The sequence below is a fragment of the Podarcis bocagei genome, assembly GCF_964188305.1.
Source record: "Podarcis bocagei genome assembly, chromosome: 2".
Lineage (NCBI taxonomy): Eukaryota > Metazoa > Chordata > Lepidosauria > Squamata > Lacertidae > Podarcis > Podarcis bocagei.
The window spans coordinates 85,983,781-86,004,484 of NC_138126.1; the positions used below are offsets into that span (position 1 = coordinate 85,983,781).

General features: G+C 42.5%; 1 long non-coding RNA gene across 1 annotated transcript in view; it reads left to right on the forward strand.

The window, feature by feature from the left end:
• Positions 1 to 20,461, forward strand: part of LOC308581970 — a 137,744-nt gene extending 117,283 nt beyond the window's left edge. Inside the window, exon 3 of the long non-coding RNA XR_014005421.1 lies at positions 20,371 to 20,461. This is a non-coding gene — a long non-coding RNA (uncharacterized lncRNA). The remainder of the gene's footprint in view (positions 1 to 20,370) is intronic.
• Positions 20,462 to 20,704: the final 243 nt, after the last annotated feature.

Here is a 20,704-nt window from a genome sequence, read left to right on the forward strand (position 1 = left end):
GCTCCATTAGTCATCTTCAATGCACCAGACTCAATTATTTCTCTTGTAGGGCAAGTCAGTGGATTAATCACCACCTGCCTCCCAGTTTAAAAAACACAAGGGCTTATATTCTCCCTCTTGCCACCTTTATGTAGCTTTAATTGAATCAGCAAGTAGGTCACATCCACACCATACAACTTTGATACTACTTTTAACAGCCACAGTTTCCCCCGAATAATTATGGCAGCTGCAATTTGTTAAGGGTTCTGTGAGTTGTTAGGAGATGCCCTAGTCCCCTCGCAAAGCAGTTTAACAATAAAACCCTCTTTACAGCGAACTCTGGGAATTATAGCCGTGGAATGGAAACAGGGGTTTCCTAACAACTCTCAGGACCCTTAACAAACTACAGCTCCCAGAATTCTTTGGGTGGAGCTGTGGCTGTTAAAGTGGCATTGCAGTGGTACTTCAGGTTAAGTACTTAATTTGTTACGGAGGTCCGTTCTTAACCTGAAACTGTTCTTAACCTGAAGCACCACTTTAGCTAATGGGGCCTCCTGCTGCCGCTGCACCACTGGAGCCCGATTTCTGTTCTCATCCTGAAGCAGAGTTCTTAACCTGAAGCACTATTTCTGGCTTAGTGGAGTCTGTAACCTGAAGCGTATGTAACCTGATGTACCACTGTATAGTGTTTAAATGCATGGTGTGCATGTGGCCTTAGATTCCATACACTATACAAATTCCCATTTGCGGTTCCATCTTAACCCAGCCTCCTATCCCTACTGATATAACATGAAGTTTTATCACTAACCACAGGATAATCAGAAAGTAAGAGCATGGGCTGATCTTGAAAGCAATAAAGTTAATTGAAATTGCCAGGATATTTGTTGAAAGAGACCGAGTTGCAATCGGGGGAACCTGGTCGTTCGGATGGGCACTGATGCGTAACATAACTTTGTATAGTGGTATATTCAAGTGCTGTATGGAATAATTGAGGCAACACTTAAATTCCACAGTAGACAATCAGTTTTTTGTCGTGTATCCCGTGCCCTGCATATATCCCTACAAAGACAACAATTTAAAAAATTGGGATCTAAATTCAAAGCACAGCCTAGAGTTGTTAATAGATTTCCACCCTCTTTCTCTCTAGCTTTTTTCCAGTGCATGTGTTCAGCTTGCAAGGAAGGGCAGTCAAAAATGAAATGAGATTTTTTGCCACTATTCTCACCCTGCTAATTTGTTTTGAAATACAAAAGCCACATACACATGGGATGCTTAATATATAACAATGAAAAATAAATGACATACATTTTTCATAATGTTTTGGGAACCAGCATAATACCTAGCAGGGCCAACATTTATTTAAAGGAATAAATCTGTGGAGCCCCACTAGCAGATTATATCATCAAACAGAACAAGTTTAGACATAAAATAAAAAATGTAATTTAAAATCAAATAATGTGGCCATTATTTTAGAAATGGGAAGCAAACAAATATAAGGTCCAGAGGATAAATGGCTGAACTGAAATGAATTTGTTCAAGGTAAACAGACTAGATATGTAATAGTATGTATATGATTGACTGGGTGTACCAGTGAAGAAAAAATGAATATTGGCTTTAACCGTTATCAGGAGCTCCTATTTCTGCGTCTGGGATCATCTCACATTCCTGATACAATCCCTGTCCCCCAAAACCTGAAGTTTTCACATGTAGATAGATAGAATCAGAAGACCCTGTTTTACAAACCGTGCATTAGAAACATTAATGCATTAATGCAAACTAATGTAATACAAAGCATTTTAAGAGTCAGTGTGTTTAAACACAGGGAGACGGTACTTTTGTTTTACGAGCACACACAACAAAACAAAATGAAATCAGCATACAATTTATTTCCTACTTGGGTGAATGTTTATGCACAAGCTATTGTTTAACAGCACAGGCTGAAAGCCAGCCAGCTGCAATGTATTTTTCTCAGCAGTTGATTTCACTCCATGGATGTGTGCACAGCGCTTGATGCCTTTGGTGACAAATGTGTCTTACGCCCCACAGCCATGCATGGTCCCAGTGTAATTGGCATATACGTTACCCAACATGGTTTAACAATTTCTTTGTTAAATACCTTTTTCTCTGTGCCGATGTCTCTAAATTGAAATCAATGAAGAGAAGCACAAGGTCACCATATGAGTTCTTATGCTTGCAACAAGATGCACCAGGCATTCCAAATGATGCTAGAAGTTTATAAAATGTTTCTAGCTTATTATAGGGGATGATAAAAAAAATGTAGAAATATGAACTGCCAAAACCAAAATTCACAGTTCAATGGCAGTTATTTTACTTATGTGAGGATATTAGATTGTTTCACAATAATCTACATATTTCTCCTCACAATAACAACAGCCAAGCCTCGGTCAAATAATCACACAATCAAACCAAACTGGCTGTCTCTCATTAGGTGTTTGTAGAGAACAGAAGCTATTAAGATCGTTGATAGCCGGTAAATACTTCAAGTCAATGGGATTTGGGTCACCTCCCACTGGCCTAATAGAAACACTTCTGTGAACTTGGCGTAAGAGCAATAGAGATTTCAGACCTCTGACAAGAAACATCTTTAAATGTATTTCAAGTGTCTGCTGTTGATTTGGGAGGATGCTATTTCAGAAGGACAAGTGTAATGGGCATATGTCTATGGGGCTGTCCCTAATGGTCACTTGTCAAACACATTGAGGAGGACATACCCTTAAAGTAGTCTTTGCCCCAAGTGGGGAGAGTCCAAGACTGAAGGTCTGAAGGGAGGGGCGAGCAACACACTTCCTTTTTGTTTTTCATGGTTGAACCATTTCTGGTGAAGTTTGGACTGGTAGCAACAATTCCTCACTGTAAGGTTGGTGGGCCCCTCCTCAGAGACTGATGGAATATGATGTACTCCTGAGCGCTCTGGAGGATTTTATAGTGAGAAAACCGATTATCCGTTCAAAGCTCTCGTCATACTATGCATTTTCTTCTTCTCAGTCTGTGGTAACCAATGAATGTGGCACAAAGAAAAACATGTAACATCCTGATGTCAGCCATATTGTGAAATGCTATGGGGTGGAGAATGACATGTATGTGTGCCATTCATTTATTTATTTATTTATTTATTTGCACTAGCTGTGAATTTCTGGCGTTGTCTTCTCTTTAAAAGGAATGCCTTCAAATGTAGCTGGTAGAGTTTGTAGGAATTTGGAAGCGTTCCCGGGCACTAATATTAGTGATGCTGTCAAAGTTTGATGATCCTGATTTGCATCCTGACTTTGCTAAACCCACAATATTCTTAATGCATTTTGAGGCAATCTCCCAACATTCCTGGAAATTATATTTTTTTTCTGCATGCAAATGAAATGGAGAATATTGCAATTGTTTTGTAGTAGGCACACTACTGTGTTGAGCACAGGTTGGCAACATGGTCATTCACTGCTGAAACTTAACTGACTCTAAAATGTACATATATTTAATGACTGAGCCATAGGCAGCTATCATTAGTACCCAGCTACATCAGTACCCTTGTGAGAAAGGGAGAGGAGGTCAACCAGCGTGCCCCCCCCCCAGTTTATCCTCCTGTCCCATGAACCTTTCACTGTCAGCTGGTGGAAGCATTTTTTCTCCCAGACTACCTCTGCCAAACAGCCTGAAACTCTATTAGGTATTCAAGAATATATCTGGGTAATGTGCAGTTTGACTTTTAGACATGGGGTGACTGAAGTAATAGGTCTGATGAACCAAAGTCAAAAGCTTGCTAAAAGTATAAGAAATTGTTCTTAGGACAAAAAATGTTTTAAGATAGAACTAGTTGCATGCAAACAAACCCACAGAATCAATAGAGTAGAGAAAATAAAACACATCACTGAACTGTTTCTTAGCATTAAGAAGCACTGAACTGTTTCTTACAGTTAGAATTCTTGAAATATTACTGTAGGTTGCAGCTCCCTCCAGCTAGCAATATTCCAGTGTCAACATGTTCTTTTGTGTTTTTTTTACTCTGAGATCCACACCATCTAAAAGTCATCCCAAGTAATAGGCTAATTATACCCTCTAGCTACCTTTGATCATAACAAGTTCTCACTCCTGTCATCAACCATGTTGCAGCATTCTGCACTGGTCTTTCTCTGGCTTGATTCAGAGCCCTAAACTGCCCAGAATACCAAGAAGCCACTCTGGCTCCACTATGCCAGGAAGGATGCTTGGGAGCAATCCTGTCAACTGCTCATTTCATCTCGCCATTCCATAGCCAGACCAGAGCAATGGGTGTGTGTATGTGTATCATTGTCAGCAGCAGTACATTAAGGCAACTGTTTTGTTTGGCTCTCAGTTCTAAATTTCTGAAGAAGGCACAGAAAAGGCAATATTTGGATTGGCCATGGTGATTTTAAAAGGCATGGATGTGAAGAAATCACAGTATAAATGAGCACAGATACTGAGACTCCCTGCTTTTGCAACCTTAATGTGCATATTCTGAACGGTGAGCTCTGCAAGCCTTGAATGAAATGAGAGGAAAAAGTGGGAAGCAGAAATAAAGATCATAGAGTTCATACCTAAATAATGATCTGATTCATGGTCACGTTTACGTGTTCCAGAAGAAGCTGAAAATATACATCCCCTCTATATGTTGGTGCTTGGTTTCATGAATTCTAAACAAAGATCCCTGTGTTGATGACAAAGCTGCTTGATTTTGCTTTCTTTCTGACTTAAATGTAGGCAAAATGTAAAATATTTTGTACTAAGTCTGACTACACTTTAAAGAGCTGATTCTACTAGTACTAGTTGAACTAATACTATATATATATATATATATATATGGTGCTGACTAGATTGACTTGACTGATCATAGCAAACTGAATTGTATTTTTGTAAGGCTCTTCAAGAGGCAGCCAAATAAATAGCTTTTTCCCTGCTGCATGGTTTGCTGTTTGCTTAAGCAAAAATCCAATTTCTAGAGAAGACTCCACGAGGGCTAAATTCCCTGCCATTTACAAGTGTCCCATTAGAGTAGCTTTCTATATGGAAATAACATTCCAAGACAAGGAGAGAAACACTAGGTCTGGGGTCCACTGTTCCTGATGTATTTTATTATTTCTTTTCCATTTGAAGAGTAGAGCTGTGTTCCCATGAGAAAGACACAAAAAAGGGGAGGGAGTAATGTTTGAATACAAATGTCTCAAGGAACTCAAGCATCTTTAAAAGTAAAATCTCTTTCTTGGTATGCATCAAGGACAAGGAGAAAACTGACAGCTTCAGACTCAAGCTGCCTCCTGCTAAAAGCTTTTTAAATTAGGGATTCAATGTAAAACTCCTGCTGGAAAAGCATACATGAGAGGTGCCGAGATCTGGACTTGATTACTGGGGCTTTCGTAGATGTAGTGCAATCATTTATTTGAAAACAAGTCCTTTAAAAATAAAATGTTGTGATGGTATGGCAGCTAGATGTTCATGGTTTAGCAGCAAAAAAGACACATACGTATGAGTTACCAATGTTATTGTGTGCCAAAAGCAAGTTAAATAACAACAGCTTCCCTTGAAAAAAGCATGGATGTGCATTTAATTTAGAGCTAAGACAAGATGTATGTAACATCCAGTGTCTTCCATCATTGCATAATTAATACTGAAGAAACATGTTTTCACAAGTCTGTTGTGACTTTTTTTTAACAATGCTGTCTGCTTAACACCGCAAGTCGCACTTAATTGGATGTGCTTTTTTAAAAACATGTAATTCTTTTTTCTATCTTTTCTTCTTTTCTTTTCTGGTGAAGGAGTAACTCTACAGGCTTATGGGAGCAATTAAAAGAAGGAGGAGGGGGAAAAAAGTTCACAGCCCAAAGGCATCCCCTAGCCTAGAATTCTTAAATGGCATGTCCTTGCCAAACAGCCACCTGTGACAGAGGAAGTGGGCAAATGGGTCCTGTTACTTAAATGTGCAGCAGCATCCCCCCAGCTTCATTTTTCTTACAATGGATTTCTGGGCTAAGGATATTCATTCATTCAAAAAACAAAAAGCTCAGCATCAAAACCATTGCACCATCAAGTGCATGAAGCCAAATTCATGGGCAGAGAAATCCAAAATGCTGGAGGGAGGAGGGTTCCCATATTTCAAGAGATAAAATCTGGACAGAAAAAGTTGTTGAGTTTTTTTAGGGCAATCATACAATAATTTCTCCGCTGCCGCCAAGGCAGAACCACCCACACCAGAGCCAGAACCATCTGCGCACGGACACACACACACACACACACACACACACACACACACAAACCCAACAACCCCAAATCCAGGACATTTGCTTTAAAATGTAAAATTTCACACACACCTCAGATGGGTATGTAGGACCCCCCCCCCAAAGAGGACATGTTCGGGAATTCCCAGGTTATTTTCAGTTCCACATACAAGTATTCTCTCTCTCTTAAACCCCTTTCCCCTCCCATAGACACCGGGGGTGGGGGACTAATTAAGCCAATTCCAGGACTGGCAATGTTTCTTCCTCATTCAGGAGCAATATTAGGATAATGGATGGGATGTAGATCCTTCCTTTCTGCACCTGTCCCCACAGTCTCACTGGGAAGGCATCCAATGACAGATCTCCCTCTCTGAGGGCAGATCTCTTTCACAACTCTCTGAAAGGGAGATCTAACAGATCCTATAGTCCATCAGATGCCAGCCTCAGATGCTGAGTGATTTCTAGGAAGTACTAAGGATGACTGAGCTGAAACTTAACATTGCGTTTAAGACTGCTTTGAATGCCTTCACCTACATTTTGGCATTGCAAAATACTGGAACATGGCATCTCTCTTGATGCTCCCCATTATGTACCAGATCCAAGCATCCTCTCCTGAATTCAGTGGTGCATCTCAAATGTTGCAAAGTGGCTTCCTTTATTCTCTTATTCACCACCCATTCTCACAACCATGTCAGCCAATTACACCCTGAGATGATCCTTACTTAAGGCCGAACCATTGGCACATCTAGGTCAATCTGATCATGTGTCCCTGCTCCTGACTCCTGAATATATTCCATTGAGGAAACGGACTCCAGCTATAAAGAGGGATATTACAATATGGCCAGCTGAAGCATCCCAACAACTACAAGACTGTTTTCATGACACCGATTGGGAGGTATTCGCCCAACAGGATGTAGAGACTCATATTGAGCAAGTGTTGGACTCAGCGGCGTAGCGTGAGTTGTCAGCACCCGGGGCAAGGCAAGTAATTTGCGCCCCCTAACCCGGGGCAAGGCAAGTAATTTGCGCCCCCCCTAACCCCTAACCTGCCGATCTGAGGCGAGTTGCCGCTGGCGCTGCCGCCCAAACGACGCCGCTTGCCCGGAGGAGGAGGGGGGCAGAGAGGCGAGGAAAATGCAACATGGCCCAGCAGCTGCAGCAGCAGCGGCGGAGGCGGGGCTGTGAGGAGGGGCTGCCTGGCGCGTCCTCCGTGGCCCTGACGCGCGGGGACCGCGGCCAGCGCTGAGGGCCGCTGCCTGCCGGACGCCTTCAGCCCGGACGCGCGCAAAGCCCGTCGGTTCCGCGAGACATGTGGCTCTGCTACAGCCTGCGCCCGAGGCTCTTCGGCAACTCCGGAGGCAGCGAGCGCCCCCCCCCAGATGTTGCACCCGGTGCGGCCGGCCCCCCTTGCACCCCCCACGCTACGCCACTGGTTGGACTATATTAGGTTCTGCACTTACGATGTAACACGGAGGCGCCGGATAAAGATCTACCCAAACAGGAAGCCCTGGATGACAAGGGAGGTCCAGGGGTTGCTAAAGTGGAAATAAGTCGCTGTACAGCTTAGCTAGAGCCGATCTAAAGAGAGGTATCCGTGTAGCAAAGATGAGGTGGAGCGGCTGATAGAGTGGTGCAGAGCTAACAACTTGCTCATAAATACAAGGAAGACAAAGGAGCTTGTGGTGGACTTCAGGAGACAGAAGAGCAATGTCCAGCCACTTTTGATTGATGGGGTCTGTGTGGAGAGGGTAACAATGTTCAGATTTTTGGGCACTGAATTACAAGAGGATCTGTCCTGGAGTGTCAACACAAGAGGGCTTGTGAAGAAGGCGCAGCAGAGACTGTACTTTTTGAGAATACTAAGGAAAAACCATCTTCCGCAGAAACTGCTGCTTGCCTTCTATCACTGTGCCATTGAGAGCGTGCTCACTTATGGCTTATGTGTGTGGTACGGAAGCTGTACTACCCAGGACAGGATGGGGTTGTGCAGGGTTGTTAAGGCAGCAGAGAGCATTGTTGGCTGCCCACTCTCCACCTTAGAGCAGATTTATGCCTCAAGGTGCCATAGGAAGGCACTGGACATAGTAAAAGATCCATCGCATCCTGGTCACTGCCTCTTCGAGCTCTTGCCATCGGGACGGAGATACAGGACGATGAAGGCAAGAACGAGCCGTCTTAAGAACAGCTTCTTCTCCAGAGCAATCTCGGCCCTGAATGGGAAGCCCGGACTTTGAAAGTCATCTAATCTCCCTTGCTGTATTATACTGTATTGTTTAATTAGTGTTTTTATGGAGCAGTCAAGTAATTTCGTTGTCCCCGAAGGGGGCAATGACAATAAAGATATTATTATTATTATTATTATTATTATTATTATTATTATTATTATTATTATTATTATTACTACTACTACTACTACTTGATGTGTATCCATAAATGGTAGGTTCCTGAGTTTAGATTTATTTCATTAAAATAATTATATCCTACCCTTTGTCCCAAAGCTGCCCAAGGTGGCAAACATCAGAAAGATAAAGCAATGCAAATTAAAATAATATAAAACATTTCAAAACAATTTATAAAGATGTAGAACACAAGGAAGCATTTAAACATGTCCTCACAGTTGCTAAGTTGCTGAGACCAGTATCTTTCAGCCATCAAAAGTGTAGGAATACACTTTCTTAAATTTCTTCGGAAAATCAACAATGACAAAGACAGGCACATCCCACCGGGGGGCGGGGGGGCGGGGCTGGTTCCACAAATGTGCAATACCACTGAAAAGGCCCAGTCATGAGTCAACACTACCTGGGTAGCAGCCACCTCCAACAGGGCAACAGGGACTATGGTGTCTTTAGGATATATTGTTTCATTTACATATATTTACACCCTGTTTTGTTTTGTTTTGTTTTGTTTTGTTTTGTTTTGTAAGCCCACAAAAGCTAAAGCTTTGGATCCAGCACACCAAGAAGGCAAGCCCCTCTCTCCACAGGTTCCAGTTTACCCAAAAACCACACACTCAAAAAAACTCAGCCTATTGTTCTCTTTCCTAGGGTGACAAGGCCAGTTCAGCAGGTTCTTCTTTGAGAGTCTAATACAGAATCACAGGTCTGGAAGGGATTCCTATCCAGACCAAGTCACCAATCCCGTAGCTATATGGTAATGATGAAAGCAGGCATGGAGTGTAAGGGCAAACCACACCAGCCCTCCTAATGTTTAAAGGAAGAGTTCCAATAGATGATTTAGTTTGTTGTTGTTTAGTCGTTTAGTCATGTCCAACTCTTCATGACCCCATGGACCAGAGCACGCCAGGCAGTTCTGTCTTCCACTGCCTCACGCAGTTTGGTCAGACTCATGTTTGTGGCTTCGAGAACACTGTCCAACCATCTCGTCCTCTGTCGTCCCCTTCTCCTTGTGCCCTCCATCTTTAGCTATCTCCAATAACCAGTGGTCTTTTTCTAGGAAAAGAGGTGCTGGAATTCACCTCCTTTGTTCTCTTATACAGTGGTACCTCGGGTTACATACGCTTCAGGTTACAGACTCCGCTAACCCAGGAATAGTACCTCGGGTTAAGAACTTTGCTTCAGGATGAGAACATAAATTGTGCTCTGGTGGCATGGCGGAAGCAGGAGGTCCCATTAGCTAAAGTGGTCTTCAGGTTAAGAACGGACCTCCAGAACGAATTAAGTTCTTAACTCGAGGTACCACTGTAATGGCGCCCACCTGAGAGGCACCGGAACTGATTTCCGGTGAGTTACGGCTGAAAACAAGCCCTGCCAATAACCCACAAGCTTAGGCAAACTAAAGTTTTTCAAAACTTAGAATTCTTGAAGCAGATTATTTTAAAATAGCATTTGGATATGTCATATGCCACTTACTGGCATATCCTGAAACTTATGCTTAAGGCAGTAATAATAAATAAAGCAGTGTGTTCACCTCATTCCAAATACTTCATTTTTTCAGAATTTTATAGTCAAAAGTTTAAACCTATTTTAAGAACCCCTTGCAAATAGCCCTTTTCATGATGACTTTTTGGAAAGGATTAACAACGTTTTAAATATAGCTCAAATATGCACAATGTTTCAAGAACTGTCATTAAGACACAAGCGAGTGTTATCCAAACGATATCAAATCAACCACCATGCCCTTATTACTGAACTTTCTTGGCAAGTATTATGAATTGGCTTCAGGTTGCTGCATACATACCCCATCTGTACTGCTTCTGCTCAATAACGCATTCAAACTGCCTGTGAGTATTATGAGATTTAATATCAGCTTGCTGCGGTTAAAGCAATAAGTAAGCTAACTTCTTTACAGTTAAATCTGGGCAGCAGTGACTTCCTAGTTATTAACCACCCAGTGCTATAAATTCAGCCTGAGCTATATATTAACTCACAGCTCCAGAAACAAGGAAGGAGTTCATAGCACGCTTGTTTCTGTCAAGTCCAATGCTAGTGATTTTCTCAGGAGCAAAATGGATAGACTACAACAATGTAGTGTGTAGCGTTCTTAGCTTACACAATGGTATGAAACTGAAACAAACAGAATCATATAGTTCCCAAAATGCTCTTTAAAATACAAAGATATGTAAAGTAATTGTGTGTGTGTGTCCATTACTATTGCTTAGCTGACACCAAGACTTCTGTTAGCAGATCAACGAGGGAAGAGCAATTTCCAACCTTCTCCTCTGCAGTCTTCCATACCCATAGCTATCAACTTTCAGATTTGAAAATAAGGGATCAGCAGCCTCAAAAATAAGGGATCAGCAGCCTCACTTGTCCCAGGGTCAGTCTACGGGATATCTAACAATCCGGGATAGCAGCGGGAAGCAGCTGGAAATGGTGCTGGAATCAGTGGCGTAGCGTGGGGGGTGCAGAGGGGGCGGGCTGCACCGGGCGCAACATCTGGGGGTTAGGGTTAGTGGGCGCAAATCCACGGGTTAGGGGGCGCAAATCCACGGGTTAGGGGGCGCAAATTACTTGCCTTGCCCCGGGTGCTGACAACCCACGCTACGCCACTGGCTGGAATAAGGGAATTTCCCGCAAAAAAAGGGAAGGTTGACAGCTATGTCCATACCTGCCTCCTCCATCTTCTCAGAAGTGTTCCCCAACCCTCTGAAGCAGATTTGGAGAGGGTGTGAGGAGCTGTAAGGAGAAAAGGTACAGGTGGAAATTACTTCCCTCTTCATTCCACTGATGTTACACCCCTGGATACAACCGTTTTTCATCGGAATTAGAAAGAAAAGAAAAGAAAAGAAAAGAAAAGAGCCATTCATGAAAGCAATCAAGACTAAGGGCTCATCCAGACTTCTGCTTGCCCCATGTCTAGAAAGCACAGTTTTCCACTTCTCCCACCCCTTCCCCCAGGAAAACTTGCTATGTAGTGCTGAAGCAGAGCAAACGTCAATCCACGGAAAATCCAATTGACATTTGCTCAGTGGAGGCTCATGGGAGCAAATGAGTCCCGTGAATGCAGCAGAACTCAGATTCCCATAAACAGTCTCTAGAGCAGAGCACAGATATAAGTGAGGGCGTGCCCAAGAGGAAATAAATGGTTTTGGGTTACAACAATCATAATATTGCGATACAATAATATCTACATACTGATTCACGTATACTGGCCATGCTTTAGCATCACTTCTACGTGACACTGCCAGATGCTTCCCCCTCCCCTCAAAATTAGAGGTAATTCCAAAAGCAGGTTGCAATGCGACTCCCCACTGAGTGTGTCTGTCTTCTCTGAATAGGGACCATAATCTGTGCATACAAAGGCATCTAAGCACACTGTGATATTGTAGTAGATAAACTGCACAGCAGGTTGCTATACACCACATAAAAATCCTAAGTCCTCATTTCTGCAGTATGGGTGATACGGCAAGTTCTGTATTTGACCACAAATCTCCTTCATTTTTGCCAGTATATGTGGAATTGGAGAGGATCAATAAAGGGAAAATCTCTCCACCCAGTTTTTTGACACCTGCCCTCAAGGTTACCGTTGACAAAATCCCACTGAGTGTAGGCAAAGCCTTGAGACCAACAATTGGTAAATGCTTTGGGATGCATAGCATGCTGCCAGTGCATCTATCCAACCGTGTAGAAAATCCACAGGATATAAAAGAAAGCCAGCTAGGTGCACGCTGGCCTGCTATTTTAAAACAGGTCCGCAGTACTTTTCTCACACAATGCAGTTTGTCATTGAACTATAAATTGCCTTTTCCTCAGTCACTCTCCAATATATTATATATATTGTAAGAAGGCGTAATAATTTATACAGGAGAAGCAAGGAACCAGGTGGTAATGTGGAGCTTGTTTCACTTTAACCAAAATGTGAGTATATAATATTTTCAAAGGCCCCAACCACTAATTTTTAATCTGTCCCCTCCCCCTCCAGCTGTTGACTGGAAGATTTCCACAACTGTGGATTGATAGAATTGCTTCAGACATCATGTTTTTATAAGGCTGATGCTCAAAAGCATTTAACAAAGTGTAAGGTGTGCAAGAACGCACATAAATATATGTCAACATTCAGTTTCCGCATTTGTGTGAAACCCAAAGAAATGAAAAGATCTATATGTTTCCGAATTCTTTACTTGCTTAATAAAGTAAAGGGGGGGGCAAGAGATGTCAATGCACATCATATTTTAAATAAGATTCCAATTTCTTGCTATGATTAATGTGGATCCGATGGAACTTTTTTTTAAACAGCTTTACCAAGCTGTTTATGGTCTGGCATGCTGCCACAGAGTGATCTATAACCCCACACCTCACTATTATGCAAATATCCATTTGGCAAGGAGACCTGAGACTTCAGAATTTCTCTAAGGACAATCATATCTTTCAAACTCCTTAAACCAAATTATATTTGACATTTAATTTTAACCCACTTATCCTGAAAAATAACTTTTAAAACCCCTCCTGTGTAAAGCTGTTAATGCAGCAAGTACATTTTATTTTAATTCTCTCTCCCCCACCACACCGCCATTTTGCTTTCTGCAGTTGCTGTCAGTGAAGTTAATTCAGTGGTGAAAAGTATATCTTTTTATTGTACTATTGAGAACATTTAAGTTAAATGTTAATTCTATATAAAGTAAGTCAAAATGTAAAAACACAGGAAAATTCAAGTTCAGGTTTATTTTAAAATCAAAATATGCCTGAAAAGAGCGTATCATATGCCTTCAAATATGTTGTATGGAAAAGTAGTGCTTCCAAAAAGGTTGATTTTAAAACCTCGAGTATAGATGCTGGTCATTGAAAGCAGGAAAGGTCAATTTATAAAGTATTATTTTATTAAAGGAACACAGGGTGCTGTAACAATTCTAGAGAACATAGGATGTGACCAGCTCCAGCTTCTCTCATTTCACCATAAGATCACCCAAATTCTCTCTTCTACACAGTGGTTAAATTATAGGACCTCCATCTTCCTTTGTTGGTGCTTAACCTACTTGGTTCATGCTTATTTACAAGAATCCCTGAAGCACTTTTAAGATACAGGGTAGACCTACTTGGTCAATTCTATCCCTCAGAGAAGTACAATCATCTGATGGGAAGAGATGATGTTGCCCAGGCTTGCCATCTTCCATGACCTGGGTGGGGTAGATCTCAAGTGGGGAACCCACTCTACACATTAATGCTCCCCATGTGATTGAGATCCCGGCACAATCAGTATTCTAAATAAGGGGTGGGGAACCTCTTTTAGCCCGGACACCTTCTGGGGGTGCTGGAGGGTCCTGGCAAGCAAGAAGCATTATCAGAGGTCCAGGACAGATTCCAGCCAGGCAAAAAACACATGAGGTGTGAAGCAGGGGCCACTGACTTCGGTTGGTCGCCGTCAAGGGGCCTGGTAGGAATTTTTTTCCACCTGGCAAATTGGCACCAGCCATTTGGTTTTTCGCCTACCTCGTAGCAAATCACCACAACTTCCTCGGCATTGGCGGTTAGGCATTGGTAAGGGTATTGTTATGCAGATGAGTGGGGGGGGGGAGGAAGCGCCATCACCTTCCCCCATATCGAAGGGTAGTCCAGTAAAGGATTCCGGGGGGCGTTGCCCTGTCCGAAGCCTATGGAGGTGTGGGCCTAAGACACGCCCCCCCCGAGCAGTGACCCCGGGGGATCTCCTAGTTGACGTGCCTCAGCAGGACTCTCCCTACTGGTGGTTAACCCTTGCCGGTCTTCTAGCAATCAGGCTGAAACCAGTTAGTCAATAGGACCAGTGCCTAAGCCAATACCGCTCAATTCCTGTAATCAATAAAGTTGTGGCCTAATTTTGCCCATTAACCTAAAATACTGGTGTCCTGTGTCTTTATTTCCGTGGGGGAGGTGGGAACTCGCCACGCAAAGAGTTCCAAGGGGCAGATAAAGAAGCATTTTGGCTCTGGGCCTGATGCTCCCCATCCCTGTTGTAAATCATATGGGGTGTCTACATGCACAGAACAGGCCCCACAATTTAGGCCTTCTCCATTTGATGCCTGGAAGGCAGCAGGGCTGGGCAATGGGGTTGCAAGAAAAGGGGGCACAGCCAGTGAATGTGGCCCTACTTGCCCTCCTCATAAGATGAAGGTGAGCACCTATACAAGGCTGCAGCTTAATGTCCTTGACACCAAAGAAAAGCAATGTGGTATTTTGCTTGATGTGGACCAAATTGTATTAGACTAAAACCCCTTTCCGCCTGTCTGCAGTGCCATGTCTGCGGGGGTGACAAGAAGGCACCCCGTGGGGGCTCCCGGTGGCACAAGCAGCCATCGTGCCGCTGCAGCTGCATGTGGAGGATCCTCCGTTTGTGAGCAGAGGATCCCGGCACCGTCCGTACAGCAATGGTGCGGCAGCGCCCGCAAACTGCTATGTACAGCGCATGTGCGGCACTGCTACGTACGGTGCATGTGTTGTATGTAGCGACACCACACATGCGCCCTACATAGCGATGCCCAGGGTGTCACGACGCCTTTGTTCGCCCCTGAGGACAAGGCTGGATTTATCTCTCTTTCCTCATGGGCTCCTGTTTACGTAATGAACAACTTTCCCTACCCTTGCTTTATCAATGAGTAGAGCAGGACTGTGCTTCTGATAGCCCCATGTATCTAGTTTGGCCTGAGTCATTATTCTTAAGAACAATTAAAAGGCCCCATGTTTATGCCTAAGCAAGAAATCCTTTTGCTTCAAATGTGAAAAACCCAAAGTGGGGGGGGGGGAACACACCACATACCATCATGCCACTTTGATATACATTGGTGCTAGTTATTATAAGGGTAAGAAATAAAACAAGCACAATGATTTACTTTTAAATGCATGGATTTAATAATCTTTGAATATATCAAGAGCATGCTTGTGAACCTTCATAAACACTGCCAACCTGCTGTTGAAACACTGCATATGCCTCTGCACTTGCATTTAATATGCTGCTTATGCAGGTATAAATGTGTTCAGGAAACAGAGACCTCTCCAGGCCCTGTAGGGAATAGCAGTGTTTGGTGTTATGTTTGCATCAGCTCTTATCGATCACATATATAAAACAGTCCTTCGCCAGGTTGCTGGCAACAGCCCTGAGTACCTTGCACCTTATATAAACTTAAGATGGCAGGGCCAAGCCTAGTTTTGCAAAAACCTTTTGCAGCTGGAAGTGGATATGAAGCTTGCATCCAAGGGAAATGTCAAGATTTCAAATTAGCCTTCTTTTCAAGTCAGAAAAGAAAGCCAGAAAGAAAATAATTCATGTATTCATGATAACCTTTTCAGTAACCTATCATATCCACTTTAGCTCTTTATCTGAGTTGTTCCCTTTTTTGATAGATGCTTGTGACCCAGAATCAATCCACCCACCCACCCACCCATCCAACACTGAGTGATGTTGTGTCATGAACCTCAAATAGTGTAGGATATTTTGTAAGGATCACAGTGCCTTACAGGTACCAGCAAAGGCTTGGAAACAGTAGTCGAAAACCCTTAAGCAATCAAAGACTGTGGAGGGAAACGTTTGGTTTTCTACATTGATGTTTTTGCTGCTCTGCTTAAACCGAGGCAACGTGCTCACTTTGTAACTGCAATATTTTTGGTTAATTCTACTGCTGTCCTTGAGACACCTCGCAAACATACACTTCTAGTTATATTGTTATATACGCATTGCTTACAATGAGCATCTTCACAAGGATGCATCATTTTAAATAATATAATACTTTTGTTCAATCCACGTTAGACAATGCTATTGTAAGCTTCAGCTGGTAGACGATGTTGCAGCCCAGCTCCTGTTAAATGTTAGTTATTGAGTAATCCGTTTGCCACTGCTTTCGATCCATGGGTAACACTGGGGAGGGGGGAAGAGCACTAAGAAGACAGAATGCTTTTTGAGGGGGCAATATTTGTCCTGAGATGATTTCTAAAAAACAATTGTGCTTCTCACATTGATGTCTGCTCTTCTAAACATGCTGGGATGTATCCAAAAATGTCCCTAGAAACTGAGATCCACTAAGCCATGGTTCACATGGGTCACACACCCCACAGGGGGGCAATTTGATTTTTAAGGGGGGCAATTCGAGAATGGGTTTATTAACAGTTAATGGCATTTAGCCTTCCTCCACGTGAATAGGAGTTCACTTTTTGAATAATTATTATTATATGTCACCGGGGGGGGGGCGTGTCAGGATTTTAGAGATGCTTAGGTGGACATGGCCAAAAAAAGATTGGGAACCACTGCTGGAAGAAAAAGGGAGGGCAGGCAATTCTTGCCAATTGCCCCTGCAAAATCATCATACCACCTCCCACACTGTTCTAGTTAGTTACCAAACTTTCTGGAGCTATCCTCCTGGAATTTTTTGGAAAGAAGATTTTTGTGTGTGGTAATAGTTCCACCTTGGATGCGTGGAACTATTTCCATAGCTGTTTGGATTAAATGTGTGTTCCCCCCACACCCCATTTCACACTAATTTGATGACTGGAAAATGCTGCTAGCAGAAGCAATAGCAAACCAATTCCTAGTTCAAATATCTCTGCCCTGAACTTGCAGTAGATGGCTTTCATTAACTCAGTATTCCTACTGTCTCACTGTGCACAACTCATCCACCCTTGAGCTAAATTGCCAGGGCTGGTTGTTGTTAAGTATTATGAAAGACAGAGGCTCTTTGGGTAGGTGGTTCCCATATACGTTCAGGAGATAGGCAAGTTACCCTTTATAGCTAAGGTCACACTCACTCTGAAGGAGCAGTTACGGAGATTGGGGTTACTCCTGAATACATCTCTGTCATGAGAGGCTCAAGTGGCCTAAAAATGCATTTTACTACCTCTGTCTGATTCGCCAGCTAGGGCCATTCCTGGACAGGGAGAGCCAGACCACTGTAGTCAATGTGCTGGTAACCTTGAGGCTGGATTCCTGTAATGTTCTCAGTGAGAGGCTGTCCTTGGGCTTGGATTGGAAGCTCTGTTGGCCAGACTGCTGATGAGGGCACATGGCTGAGAACATCTGCACTGGCAGTCCATCCACTGTTGAGCCAGGTTCAGGTCCTTGTATTAATTTACAAAGACCTGAACAACTTAGGTCCCAGGTATCACCTGAATCCTTATATCCCAACTTGATCATCAAGATCTTCTACCAAAAACTTTAATGCTACCAAGCTTATGCAGGCACTTAAGATCTTTCTGCAATAGATAGCTGATGATCTCCAATGTTAATCCCCCCCCCAAGGTTTTTGTTCTGTAAATGTATGGTTGTAAACTGCTTTGCTTTTTTATGAAACGGTGATACCCAAACATTTTTATTAATAAAAGAAATATAAATGGCTATGATGAATGGGAAATACTTTGGAACTCTAATAATGTGGTACCTCGGGTTACAGACATCAGGTTACAGATGCTTCAGGTTACAGACTCCGCTAACCCAGAAATAGTCCCTCGGGTTAAGAACTTTGCTTCAGGATGAGAACAGAAATCATGCTCCAGCGGCATGGTGGCAGCAGCAAGAGGCCCCAGTAGCTAAAGTGGTGCCTCAGGTTAAGAACAGTTTCAGGTTAAGAACGGCCCTCTGGAACAAATTAAGTTCTTAACCCGAGGTACCACTGTATAGGAACATCACCTCTTCATCTCAAAAGCTTTATTGGTTTTGTTATCACTCCTTATTAATGCTTGCAAAATCCAGATGGCATAGGCTCCCATTCTGAAGCAAACAAATTTTTATTGTGTGTGTGTGTGTGTGTGTGTGTGTGTGTGTGTGTGTGTGTGTGTGAGAGAGAGAGAGAGAGAGAGAGAGAGAGAGAGAGAGAGAGAGAGAGAGAGAGAGAGATGAATGGCAGGTGGGAGCCTTTGTTCCCAGACAGACATGCAGAATGGGAGAGTATCCTAGCTCACAGGCAGGGAGGTAGGCTGGCTGCAGAAGTTAAAATCACACTTCTGAGTATGCTCAGAACTGTTGCGAACAATTTTGCATATGGATTGACCCACTGGATAGCATATAAAAACAAAAAAGGAGTCAATGGATTAAAAAATACACAGGTGAAAGAAGAAGTGATGTGACTGGAATATCCTGTCCTGATGCTAATTCCAAATATTAAACTGCATGATAAGCCCATCATTAGAGCTAAACAAATAATTCACAGTGAATAATTTATTCAACAAACTCTGCTTCTTTTTTTCCTGTATACACAATGTCCGTGAGTAGATTGCAATTTCCCTGAATTTATTCATGATTCACTTTTACGCAAATGCTTGTGAATCTGTTTTTTTAAACTCAAGGGCTGTCCATGAGCAAGTCTGAGTATTATGAATTGGAGTGTTGCTGGTTATGAAGAGAGATACTAACTGGACTTATTTCTTCTGGTTTTCAATTAAAGTAATTTGCATTTAAAAATACAAACTAAACTTAGAAGCAACTAATTAGACTGGGAATCCTACTTAACTCAGGTGCTTCATTTAGGTTGTAGTACTTAATATTAGGCACCCAAAATATAAGGATTATTGTTGTTTTATTTTTGTTTCGCTAATTCACCATCTCATAGAACCTCCTAGTGGTGCACCAATAAAACTGCTAGCACATTTACAAAGCTAAGCAGCATCTGGTAGAGTTTCAAATTAGATGGGAGACTACATGTAGAGATTCCTGGGTTGCTGGGCTTTGGATTAGATGACACTTGGGGTGCCTTTCAACTCTATGATTCTGTAAGTCTTACCAGCGTTTGAGCCTAAATTCTTACTTGTTTGGCAAGGCATGGGTAATTGTAACCTATGCAGAAAAATTGTTTTCTGGAACATTTACTACCTTCTGTCAGTTTCTAGAGAGGAATGAATCCTAGAATCCTAGAACTGTAGAGTGTGAAGGAACCCCCAAGTCCAACCTCTGGCAATTGGGATTGTCACACAAAAGCAATTACCAAGTCTGTTTCCTTATTCAGATCCACCTGAAGTCAAAGAACCTGGTAGAGATAGATAGCTCAGATGGTTAGAGTGTGGTGCTGATGACACCAAGGTTGCAGGTTCAATCCCTGTATGGAACAGCTGCATATTCCTGCACTGTAGAGGGTTGGATTAGATCAGCCTTTCTCAACCTGTGGGTCCCCAGATGTTGTTCAACTACAACTCCCATCACCCCTACCTTCAAAGGCCAGAGCTCAGGGATGATGGGAGTTGTAGTCCAACAACATCTGGGGACCCACAGGTTGAGAACTGCTGGACTAGATGATCCTAGAAGTCCCTTCTAATTCAGTTCTCTGATTCTATGACTCAAATATTCATCTAGCAAACCCAAGTTATATTAAGCAATAAGACAGCAATATGTCCTCCAACATTACTACTGTGTACATCTGGAATGATCCTTCTATTGGTTCTTTATATCTAAAGCTGGCAAACGGTGAGATGCGTAGGGATTCAGTGGAGATCTCTCTTTCTCTCTCTGTTGTAGGTCATGTACTTTACATGCCAAAGGCAAGTTTTAAAAGGAGGAGGTAGCAGGTACACCATCTGCCTGAGATCCTGGAGAGCAGATGGTAGAGTAGGTGGCACTGCATTAGATGGACCAAAGATACAAGGCAGCTTCCTATATTGGTCTAAATGTCCTTGACGGTGAATTGTGTACTTTTTTTTTAAAAAAAAGGTCTGTCTTTTACATTTCTGATTTAAATGATTTTTATTCTTCTCACTGAGTTGTGCCTACTGATGTCCAATGATTGAATACTTTTGTTTTTATTCAGCAGACTTTCATCAACAGAATGAGGAAGAAAGGCATTCTTCATATAGTCAGCCTCAACCCTGAATCCCCATCAGCCAATCCTCTACAGACTGTTGTAGGAACCTTCATAACACAGCAAGGGGGGTGGTTCAAGGAGGGTGGGCAAATTGGTGAAAATAGCCTTGCTCCCTCTGCTGGATCAAGAAGCCTTTTATAGTGGACAAACAATATATCAGATATAATCCATTAAGCTCATCAAGGCTTTCTTTCTTTCTTTCTTTCTTTCTTTCTTTCTTTCTGTTTAAGAAATTACTTTCACAACTATTTTTAAAGTACCAAAAATTATAATGAAAATT